The sequence below is a fragment of the Ranitomeya imitator genome, chromosome 3 (genome assembly GCF_032444005.1).
Source record: "Ranitomeya imitator isolate aRanImi1 chromosome 3, aRanImi1.pri, whole genome shotgun sequence".
NCBI classification, from domain to species: domain Eukaryota; kingdom Metazoa; phylum Chordata; class Amphibia; order Anura; family Dendrobatidae; genus Ranitomeya; species Ranitomeya imitator.
In genome coordinates this window covers 157,211,487-157,223,893 of record NC_091284.1, presented here as the reverse complement: position 1 = coordinate 157,223,893, position 12,407 = coordinate 157,211,487, and the positions used below count along the sequence as shown (strand labels likewise).

At 42.1% G+C, this 12,407-nt stretch overlaps 1 protein-coding gene across 3 annotated transcripts in view; it reads left to right on the top strand.

Moving 5' to 3' along the window:
* NLGN4X (neuroligin 4 X-linked) overlaps positions 1 to 12,407 on the top strand; it is a 608,585-nt gene that overhangs the window by 239,425 nt on the left and 356,753 nt on the right. The window lies entirely within an intron of this gene.

The window sequence follows — 12,407 nt, the reverse complement described above, 5'->3', positions numbered from 1 at the left end:
ATCATTGTTTCTAAGAATTTAATTTTATATTGAACATCAAGCTGAAATTGAAAGAAAAAATCACTTTAGCCATCTTATGTATTGATAAGTAAAAGCCTATATCTTTCTAATATTGTGCTATAAAATCTAGAGTTAGTATATGTACATAATTGTGTAAAAATGTTTCTACATTTTTGGTTACGATTTAGCAAAGATTTTTCAAGGGGAGTGTTTGAAAATGCATTATTGGCAGTAATGTGTGATCAGTGGATGTCTGACACCAAGGATCCTTGGATGAATTGTGGATGGTACTGTCTGGTGTGAAATATTGTAATCTGTCTTAATTATCTAGGTCCAAACTTGTGACTGTCACTAGTACTTTTTACTTCCTATGGCTAGAATGGATTGAAGAGTTTTAACCCAATCAATCCTGAGGATACAATATGCTATTCTCTGTTTTACCTAAAACCTCATTTATGTTTTCAGCCTCTTCTTTTTATCTACATAAAATATTTGCATGAACTGGTGCTGTCACTTTGATTTTTTATTATGTATTTTACTATTTTACTAGTTTATTAGCACTTTATAGTTTTGTTTATTTACTACTGTAGTTATTAACTGCCTGTTAAATCATCATAAAAACCATGAGGCTTTGTCATCAGGGTCAGAGTGGACTCCATTAGCAAATGAACTATCATATATACTCGAGTATAAGCCAAGATTTTCAGCCCACTTTTTTGGGCTGAAAGTCCCCCTCTCGGCTTATACTGAAGTTATACCCAGGGGTCGGCAGGGGAGGGGGAGCGGGGGCTGTCTAATTATACTCACCTACTCCTGGCACGGTCCCTGCCGGTCCTTGGCTTTCCCAGCGCCGGCAGCTTCTTCCTGTACTGAGCAGTCACATGGTACCGCTAATTACAGTAATGAATATGCAGCTCCATCTCCCATAGAGGTGGAGCCGCATATTCATTACTGTAATGAGAGGTAACGGTGACCGCTCAGTACAGGATGAAGCTGCGGCATCGGGGAAGCAGGGACTGCACATCGCCAGGAGCAGGTGAATATAACGGGGAGGGGGAGCGCTGCGCTGTGCGATATTCACCTGCTCACCGTTCCGGGCGCCGCTCTGTCTTCAGCAGTGACACTCAGATCAGAGGGCGCGGTGATGTGGTTAGTGCTCGCCTTCTGCCTGAACGTCAGTACTGAAGACGCTGAAGATGGGGTGGCGCTGGAACATGGAGCAGGTGACTATTGAAAGTGCCAGGGGCCTGAGCAACGGAGAGGTGAGTTTGTGATCTATTTTTTTTTTATCGCAGCAACAGCAAATGGGGCAAGTGTCTGTATGGAGCATCTATGGGGCCATAACATTTGTGCAGCACTATATTGGGCAAGTGTTTGTATGGAGCATCTATGGGGCCATAACGTTTGTGCAGCACTGTATGGGGCCATAACGTTTGTGCAGCATTATATGGGGCAAGTGTCTGTATGGGGCATCTTGTAGGGCCATAATCAACATTTGTGCAGCACTATATGGGGGCAAATATCTTTATGGAGCATCTTATGGGGCCATAATCAGCATTTGTGCAGCACTATATTGGGCAAATATGTCTATGGAGCATCTTATGGGGCCATTATTAACCTTTATGCAGGATTATATGGGGCATATTTTAATATGGAGCATCTTATGGGCCCATCATAAACTTTATGGAGCATTATATGGGGCTCCTGATTCAATATGGATATTCAAAAACACTTGACCTACTGATGTCTCAATTAATTTTACTTTTATTTGTATCTATTTTTACTTTTGACATTTACCAGTAGCTGCTGCATTTCCCACCCTAGGCTTATACTTGAGTCATTAAGTTTTCCCAGTTCTTCGTGGCAAAATTAGGGGGGTCGGCTTATACTCGGGTCAGCTTATACTCGAGTATATACGGTAAATGTTTTTTATATGAACACACATATATATCTAATATTGTGATATTTTTTTCACAACAAGCAATATAAGGGACACATTCAATCAATCTGCAGTTCTACTTATATGGTCACTTATAGGGATTTTTATAATTATTATTGTTTTTCATTTACTTTTTTCAAATTTTAAATTATTTAATATCAATGGTTTGTATACAATATCTATGTAACTACAAATACATCTCTAACAAATGATAAGAGCATCACTTATAAATACACAGCATATGAAGTTTTTGCATCTCTGAACAATGGCATCATCGAAACCTCATATGACAAGCTATGCGCATCCTAGATAAGCATATAGTTTCAAAGTGAATCAAATTGGCATTGAATTTTACAAAAAAAGTGCATGTTCACCTGAATTACATTATTTTTTATCTTATATTCGAACTGATGCAAATATTCTGAAATAGATAGTATCAGGAAGGGATTTAAAAAGTATACTCACACAATGTTAGGCGCCAGGATTCTCCCGCTGCACAGGGTAGATTCCAAGCCTTGCCAGCATCAGCAGTCTCCCATTCAGCTTGGGGCGCTGCGGGTGCTGCTGAGCATAGACGTCAGTCCCAACATCTTGCTCAGGCTTTTAACCCCTTCCCAACCTTTGACGCCACGTAGGCGTCATGAAAGTCGGTGCCAATCCGACCCATGACGCCTATGTGGCGTCATGGAAAGATCGCGTCCCTGCAGATCGGGTGAAAGGGTTAACTCCCATTTCACCCGATCTGCAGGGACAGGGGGAGTGGTAGTTTAGCCCAGGGGGGGTGGCTTCACCCCCCCGTGGCTACGATCGCTCTGATTGGCTGTTGAAAGTGAAACTGCCAATCAGAGCGATTTGTAATATTTCACCTATTAAAACTGGTGAAATATTACAATCCAGCCATGGCCGATGCTGCAATATCATCGGCCATGGCTGGAAACACTAATGTGCCCCCACCCCACCGATCGCCCCCCCAGCCCTCCGATCTGTCCGGTACACTGCTCCGGCTCCCCTCCGTCCTCCTGTCCGCTCCCCCCGTGCTCTTGTCCGCTCCCCCCATGCTCCAATCACCCCCTGCACTCCGATCCACCCCCCTCCGTGCTCCGTTCCACCCCCCCGTGCTCCGTTCCACCCCCATGCTCCGTTCCACCCCCCCGTGCTCCGTTCCATCCCCCCGTGCTCCGTTCCACCTCTCCCGTGCTCCGATCCACCCCCCCATGCTCCGATCCCCCCCCCGTGCTCCCCCCACCCCATCATACTTATCGATCCTGCCGGGGTCCGTCCGTCTTCTCCCTGGGCGCCGCCATCTTCCAAAATGGCGGGCGCATGCGCAGTGCGCCCGCCGAATCTGCCGGCCGGCAGATTCGTTCCAAAGTGCATTTTGATCACTGAGATAGATTATATCTCAGTGATCAAAAAAAAAAAATAATAAATGACCCCCCTCCCCCTTTGTCACCCCCATAGGTAGGGACAATAAAAAAATAAAGAATTTTTTTTTTCCACTAATGTTAGAATAGGGTTAGGGTTAGGGCTAGGGTTAGGGCTAGGGTTAGGGTTTCGGTATGTGCACACGTATTCTGGTCCTCTGCGGATTTTTCCGCTGCGGATTTGAGAAATCCGCAGTGCTAAACCGCTGCGGATTTATGGCGGATTTACCGCGTTTTTTCTGCGCATTTCACTGCGGTTTTACAACTGCGATTTTCTATTTGAGCAGTTGTAAAACCGCTGCGGAATCCGCACAAAGAAGTGACATGCTGCGGAATGTAAACCGCTGCGTTTCCGTGCAGTTTTTCCGCAGCATGTGTACAGCGATTTTTGTTTCCCATAGGTTTACATTGAACTGTAAACTCATGGATCCGCAGCGTGTACACATACCTTTAGAATTAGGCTATGTGCACATGGTGCGGATTTGGCTGCGGATCCGCAGCGGATTGGCCGCTGCGGATTCGCAGCAGTGTTCCATCAGGTTTACAGTACCATGTAAACCTATGGAAAACCAAATCCGCTGTGCCCATGGTGCGGAAAATACCGCGCGGAAACGCTGCGTTGTATTTTCCACAGCATGTCAATTCTTTGTGCGGATTCCGCAGCGTTTTACACCTGTTCCTCAATAGGAATCCGCAGGTGAAATCCGCACAAAAAAAACTGGAAATCCGCGGAAAATCCGCAGGTAAAAAGCAGTGCCTTTTACCCGCGGATTTTTCAAAAATGATGCTGAAAAATCTCACACGAATCCGCAACGTGGGCACATAGCCTTAGGGTTAGGGTTGTAATTAGGGTTGTGGTTAGGGTTGTGATTAGGGTTATGGCTACAGTTGGGATTAGGATTAGGGGTGTGTTGGGGTTAGTGTTGGAGGTAGAATTGAGGGGTTTCCACTGTTTAGGCACATCAGGGGTCTCCAAACGCAACATGGCGCCACCATTGATTCCAGCCAATCTCGTATTCAAAAAGTCAAATGGTGCTCCATCACTTCCGAGCCCCGACGTGTGCCCAAACAGTGGTTTACCCCCACATATGGGGTACCAGCATACTCAGGATAAACTGCGCAACAATTACTGGGGTCCAATTTCTCCTGTTACCCTGGTGAAAATTAAAAAATGCTTGCTAAAACATCATTTTTGAGGAAAGAAAAATAATTTTTTATTTTCACGGCTCTGCGTTGTAAACGTCTGTGAAGCACTTGGGGGTTCAAAGTGCTCACCACATATCTAGATAAGTTCCTTGGGGGGTCTAGTTTCTAAAATGGGGTCACTTGTGGGGGGTTTCTACTGTTTAGGCACACCAGGGGCTCTGCAAACGCAACGTAACGCTCGCAGACCATTCCATCAAAGTCTGCATTTCAAAAGTCACTACTTCCCTTCTGAGCCCCGACGTGTGCCCAAACAGTGGTTTACCTCCACACATGGGGTATCAGCGTACTCAGGAGAAACTGGACAACAACTTTTGGGGTCCAATTTCTCCTGTAACCCTTGGGAAAATAAAAAATTCTGGGCTAAATAATGATTTTTGAAGAAAGAAAACGTATTTATTATTTTCACGGCTCTGCATTATAAACTTCTATGAAGCACTTGGGGGTTCAAAGTGCTCACCACACATCTAGATAAGTTCCTTTCGGGGTCTAGTTTCCAAAATGCGGTCACTTGTGGGGGGTTTCTACTGTTAAGCCACATCAGGGGCTCTGCAAACGCAACGTGACGCCAACAGAGCATTCCATCAAAGTCTGCATTTCAAAACGTCACTACTTCACTTCCGAGCCCCGGCATGTGCCCAAACAGTGGTTTACCCCCACATATGGGGTATCAGCGTACTCAGGAGAAACTGGACAACAACTTTTGGGGTCAAAATTCTCCTGTTACCCTTGGGAAAATAAAAAAATTGCAGGCTAAAAAATCATTTTTGAGAAAACATATATTTTTTTTTATTTTCATGGCTCTGCGTTATAAACTTCTGTGAAGCACTTGGGGGTTCAAAGTCCTCACCACACATCTAGATTAGTTCCTTTGGGGGTCTAGTTTCCAAAATGGGGTCATTTCTGGGGGATCTCCAATGTTTAGGCACACAGGGGCTCTCCAAACGTGACATGGTGTCCGCTAATGATTGGAGCTAATTTTCCATTTAAAAAGCCAAATGGCGTGCCTTCCCTTCCGAGCCCTGCCGTGCGCCCAAACAGTGGTTTACCCCCACATATAGGGTATCAGCGTACTCAGGACAAACTGGACAACAACATTTGGGATCCAATTTCTCCTATTACCCTTGGCAAAATAGAAAATTCCAGGCTAAAAAATCATTTTTGAGGAAAGAAAAATTATTTTTTATTTTCATGGCTCTGCGTTATAAACTTCTGTGAAGCACCTGGGGGTTTAAAGTGCTCAATATGCATCTAGATAAGTTCCTTGGGGGGTCTAGTTTCCAAAATGGGGTCACTTGTGGGGGAGCTCCAATGTTTAGGCACACAGGGGCTCTCCAAACGCGACATGGTGTCCGCTAACAATTGGAGCTAATTTTCCATTCAAAAAGTCAAATGGCGCGCCTTCCCTTCCGAGCCCTGCCGAGTGCCCAAACAGTGGTTTACCCCCACATATGAGGTATCGGCGTACTCGGGAGAAATTGCCCAACAAATTTTATGATCCATTTTATTCTATTGCCCATGTGAAAATGAAAAAATTGAGGCGAAAAGAATTTTTTTGTGAAAAAAAAGTACTTTTTCATTTTTACAGATCAATTTGTGAAGCACCTGAGGGTTTAAAGTGCTCACTAGGCATCTAGATAAGTTCCTTGGGGGGTCTAGTTTCCAAAATGGGGTCACTTGTGGGGGAGCTCCAATGTTTAGGCACACGGGGGCTCTCCAAACGTGACATGGTGTCCGCTAAAGAGTGGAGCCAATTTTTCATTCAAAAAGTCAAATGGCGCTCCTTGCCTTCCAAGCCCTGCCGTGCGCCCAAACAGTGGTTTACCCCCACATATGAGGTATCAGCGTACTCAAGACAAATTGGACAACAACTTTCGTGGTTCAGTTTCTCCTTTTACCATTGGGAAAATAAAAAAATTTTTGCTAAAAGATAATTTTTGTGACTAAAAAGTTAAATGTTCATTTTTTCCTTCCATGTTGTTTCTGCTGCTGTGAAGCACCTGAAGGGTTAATAAACTTCTTGCATGTGGTTTTGAGTACCTTGAGGGGTGCAGTTTTTAGAATGGTGTTAATTTTTGGGTATTTTCAGCCATATAGACCCCTCAAACTGACTTCAAATGTGAGGTGGTCCCTAAAAAAAATGGTTTTGTAAATTTCGTTGTAAAAATGAGAAATCGCTGGTCAAATTTTAACCCTTATAACGTCCTAGCAAAAAAAAATGTTGTTTCCAAAATTGTGGTGATGTAAAGTATACATGTGGGAAATGTTATTTATTAACTATTTTGTGTCACATAACTCTCTGGTTTAACAGAATAAAAATTCAAAATGTAAAAATTGCGAAATTTTAAAAATTTTGGCAAAATTTCCATTTTTATCACAAATAAACGCAGAATTTATTGACCTAAATTTACCACTAACATGAAGCCCAATATGTCACGAAAAAACAGTCTCAGAACCGCTAGAATCCGTTGAAGCGTTCCTGAATTATTACCTCATAAAGGGACACTGGTCAGAATTGTAAAAAACGGCGAGGTCTTTAAGGTCAAAATAGGCTGGGTCATGAAGGGGTTAAAAGGGTCTCAGAGGCGCACACGGGCATGCTAGTATCATTCTTGTTATATTAGTATATGGAACATTGCACCAATGTGGTCTTTACCATCATGTACTCAGGGTCGGCGGTAAGCTGTTTTTTCATGCTCCGGAGAGGAGATTGTCTGAGTGAATTCAGGACTGGTGTTTAGCCATTAGAATTCTGGCACCTCTGGAGAGGAGTTGGTTGAGTTCATTTGCTGACTGTGTGACCACTGTTTGCCTTTAACCCCTTTAGCAGGCTACATTCCCCTCTGAGGTTAACAGGGGTCTTTTCTAGCACCATACCTGTTCTGTGTCTGTGTGTGAGTGACACAGTTTAGTCGCTGAGCATCTGTTCCGTTTCTGTGCGCAAGTGACACAGCTCAGTTGGAAAGCATCTGTTGCGTTGCTGTGTGCAAGTGACACAGCTCTGTTGCAGAGCTTCTGTTTTGTCTCTGCATGCCAGTGCAGTTCATGTAGTGTTCACACTGAGTGGTGTTTAACTTAGTGTGTGCAAGCAATCGCTCACCTTGCGTTCCGTCCTTGTTCACATTAGCAGCAGTTTAACATCTCAGCATGGTGGACTCCGGGTTACAATTGCACATTACAATTAAATTTATTTAGTGCAATCCGCCAACCCTAACACACAGTATACATTCATCAACTGGTGCATCTCTGCTTTGGTCTTCTCTGGGCCATTTTTGGAGTCTTTAAGTGCTCAACCATCTTTTGTGCCTTTAGTCTCGGCAACTCCTGTGCTGAATAGGTATTGCAACAGGTTAAAATAGGAGGTATTGAAGATGGCAGGCTTCAAAAGGCCGCAAAGAAAACAGGAAGGCGCCAAAGATGGCCCAATGAGAGCAATGCCAAAGAAATTGACTAGATCAGAGTACGGTTGGTAGACAGGTATTCATTTTTGTATACTTTTTTCTTATTCTTATTATGCTCTCAGTTCTGGAAAGCCCCAATAGCAGTGTTTCCTAAAGTTCAGTCTTCACAGCCCCTAACAGATCATGACTTCATGATTTACTTTGTATATCACAGGTGAGAGAACCTGTGGCAAATTCTAACTCCTTGATAATAATTCCATCATTAGTGCAATAATAAGTAACTCCTGTAGATATGATGTTTTAGTAAGCCGTAAGAACTGGAGTCTGGGAAACACTGCCCTAGAGCATAATCATTTACATTCAATTGTCAACAAATACATTAAATACAAATTTGATTGATCCTGCATTTTTTTCAGATTCTCTCATCAAGACTGTTATTTTGCAGAACTGTTTTTTGGAGTACTTTCCCCCTCTTCCTGAAGGAAATACCCCAATGGAATAGTTTATTTTCTTAGATTCATAGAGAATGTAACAATGCCTTTCATTTTACAACTTAGTGGTTTCTACAGAGTCCTAATATGCCCATGTTTATGATCTATAAGTCTGAAGTCTCCCATGCCCAATTTGCGAATCACACACAAGAAAACTATGGAAATACCAAAACTTGAATACAACTTCTGCATGAAGGTAAGATTACATTAAGACATCTGTGGGAATATTACCATCCCCCAAGAAAAAAAGCTATTTTTTCATACATGACATTCTAGATGCATTCATTTTTTTATTTTTTTTTTAGCTTTTTTTTCAATCTATTTTTTAACTAAAGCTGGTAGTTTGTATGTAATTTTTATCAGTAGATTATTAGCAATAGATCAGGAAAAAATATATGTATATGGGACTCATTATTCTTTAGGGAGCATTATATGGGGCCCATTATACATTATGGAGCAAAATATAGGGCTTATAATACTGTATGAAGCAATATATGGGGCATATTATTTACTGTATGAAGCAATATATGGGGCTCATTATTCTGTTTGGAGCAATATATGTGGCTCATTATACTGTATGAAACATTACATGGGGTCCATTATTCTGTATGGAGCAATATATAAGGCCTAATATATACTGTATGGAGCAATATATGGGCATACTATATACTGTATGGAGCAACAAATGAGGCCAATTATACTGTATGGAGCATTATATGGGGTCCATTATTCTGTTTGGAGCAGTATATGGGGCTCATTCTGCATAGAGCACTATGTGGTGCCCATAATACTGTATGTAGCAATATATGGGATTCATTATTCTGTATGGAGCACTATGTGGTGCCCATAATACTGTATGGAGCAATATATGAGGATCATTATTCTGTATGTAGCACTATGTGGTGCCCATAATACTGTATGGAGGACTATATTCTCCGGTTTATGACCTATTGTAGAATTTACAATAGATATCACACATGTAATGTAAGAATTAAAATCTTTGGCATTGTACTATACCTATATTTCTCTGTTGTATCTGTGCATCATGAATTGTGATTTGGGTGAAAAACAGCCCATTGAAACTTTCACCTGGGACCCACGAAAACCTGGAGCCGACCCTGGTTCCTAGCGATGACAACTCAGGGAGGAAGTGGGTAGAACACCTTATCGTTATTAACGCCAGAGGTCACAGTGACTCGCCGGCGCCTGCACAGAAGATCCCTGAATTCAGTGCCCACAGAAGGGAGGAAGAGGTACTAATTGTAGAGGGATTGCAGGGCTCAGTCGTGGGATTCTGGGTCCATAACTGATTTACATGGGAAGGGGCTGGTATTACAATGAAAACAGGAGGCAAGTATTTCTTCCAGGCACAGCACACCCCAGAGCCTGGAAGAAATCATTAGCATAAAGACAGAATATAAAATTTCTCAACAACAAGACTGTTATTATGAGGCATACAGGTAGGACTAGCTTAACATTTCTATTACCTGTATACCTATATTAATAGGTCATATACGTCCAACTGGTGACAGATTCCCTTTAACGACATTTGCTGTATGTTTGGGGTTGATGTCCTGCTGTCGAATAAATTTGGATTCAGTCAGTGGATGGGTATGGTGGGCCCTGTTGGTTGATGTCAGTTCTGATGGAGTGCTGAACATCTTCTGATTTCAAAGCATTATGTGTTTCTTCCTATGCTGCACTAAGTTTTCTTAGCTGACCACTGCATCTATGGTTTTTGACATTGCTCATTTCTTGCTGCTTCTTCGAATAAACTTGTTTACGTTGAAATGAACATGAGCAATGCATCTTGAAATTACAGTCCGCATTGAGATCTTTGGGAGGGACATTGCTTTTACAGTATAACTAATTAGTGCATTATTGCTATGCCCTGTCTTGCTATGGTGTATAACCTGCGACATTTGTTATGATCTGGTGGCCTAGGAGCAGCATGAGACGGACTCTGGAGAAGGTGGTCCCTCTACTGACCGCAAACCCTGAACCTAGCAGTGCAACTAGAAGTAGCCGTGGGGGGTTCCTAACACTCCCTAGACCCCTCGGCACAGCCTAAGATCTAACGACCCCTAAAGACAGAAACAGGAAACCTATCTTGCCTCAGAGAAAATCCCCAAAGGATAGATAGCCCCCCACAAATATTGACTGTGAGAGGAGAGGGAAATAACATACACAGATATGAAATCAGATTTTAGCATAGGAGGCCATACTAGCTAAAAAGAAAGAATAGAACAGAGTACTATGCGGTCAGTATAAAAACACTAGAAAATATCCACCGCAGAAAATACGGATCACCACTAGGGTTGAGCGAAACGGGTCGGCCACTTTCAGAAGTCGCCGACTTTTGGCAAAGTCGGGTTTCATGAAACCCGACCCCTGTGTGGTGTCGGCCATGAAGTCGGCAATCTTCTGAATCTGGAATCGGAATTCCGATACTGATTCCCGATATGTTTAAGATATCGGGAATTGGTATCGGAATTCAGATTTAAGTGTAAAATAAAGAATAAAAATTAAAAATATCGCTATACTTACCCTCTGACGCGCACTGGTACTAACCGGGAACCTTCCTTCCTTCGAATCAGCGCTTTCAGGACCTTGCGGTGACGTCGCAGTGACGTCGCGGTTTGTGATTGGTCGCGCGACCGCCCATGTGACCGCCGCGTGACCAATCAGAAGCCGTGACGTCACCGCGACGTCACCGAAGGTCCTGGAAGCGTTGATTCTTAGGAAGAAAGGCTGCCGGAAAGAAGCAGGGCGCGTCCGAGGGTAAGTATATACCTAATAGGAATATATATTATAGGAATATCCTGCAAAGCTATATACCCCAGTCAGTTTTGCTATTAGTAGATACACCTGTCCACTCCTGCAGTCCAGGCACAACTGCATTACCCTCTACAACCACCGGAGGGAGCCCAAAAGCTGAATTCACAACAGACATTAAACTGTCTTTTACAACCTCTCCTTTGTAGCAGAGTTTGGATATTCCTCACCCAATTTTAATTCTTCTTAAACAACTATTTTTGTTTCAGTCAATGACGATGTTTCAAGTTACTTATGAAAATAAGGATCATTTCACCTGTTTGGAAAAATGAGTTAAATATACACCTGCCTATAGTCTTAAAAAATCATTGACTTTGTGCAAATGGACATGGAAGAATTGATGCGGTTTTGAAGTCAATGGATGTACAGGAACAGCCCAAATATTACTGTGGGTCAGATTTCTATTTTGTTAATTTACGTTTTGTTAATTGATAAAAACTCTTCTATTTTTTAAATCATTCTTAGTTTGCAGCATTATTTTGACATCTGCTCAACATTTTTGCACTATACTGTAAACAGACTGACAGATAAATAATTCAGTAGACATGGAAACATGTTTGTTTTATTTGGCAGCTGATATACATTTTACATAAATAGGTTTATTGCATTAAAAATCTAATAAATGTAATGATTTTCCACAAAAAAAATCTTTCATAGTATAATAGTTTTATCATATTATCTTTATTACCATTAGCAACACTGAAAGCTTTCCTCTGGATTTGCCCATGACATTCTCCATGAATGGCAGTGCCATCATATAACTGAAAAGGAAAAGTGATAGTTTTCTGTTTACAAACCCTAGATAAGAACAATAAAACAGCGAGGGGGAAGCACAGGCTGCCAATTGTTGTCCATACAATCTGATTAAACACATTATATATCCTTACATGACAGTTCTCTGACAGAAGAAGCTTGGTTGTTATGGAGACAGACCATGAAATTTGCTTTTCATGTCAAAGGTCTGAATGTGACTCAATGAGTTAAATTCGCATTAGCAGCTCTTTTGAAATACAAATCTGGAAACAGATTTCCACTGAGCCGGACATGCTTTTGCTGAAAATTTCATAGGGTTTTATATATAATTTTCCACAAAATATCCAACTGATCATAATGC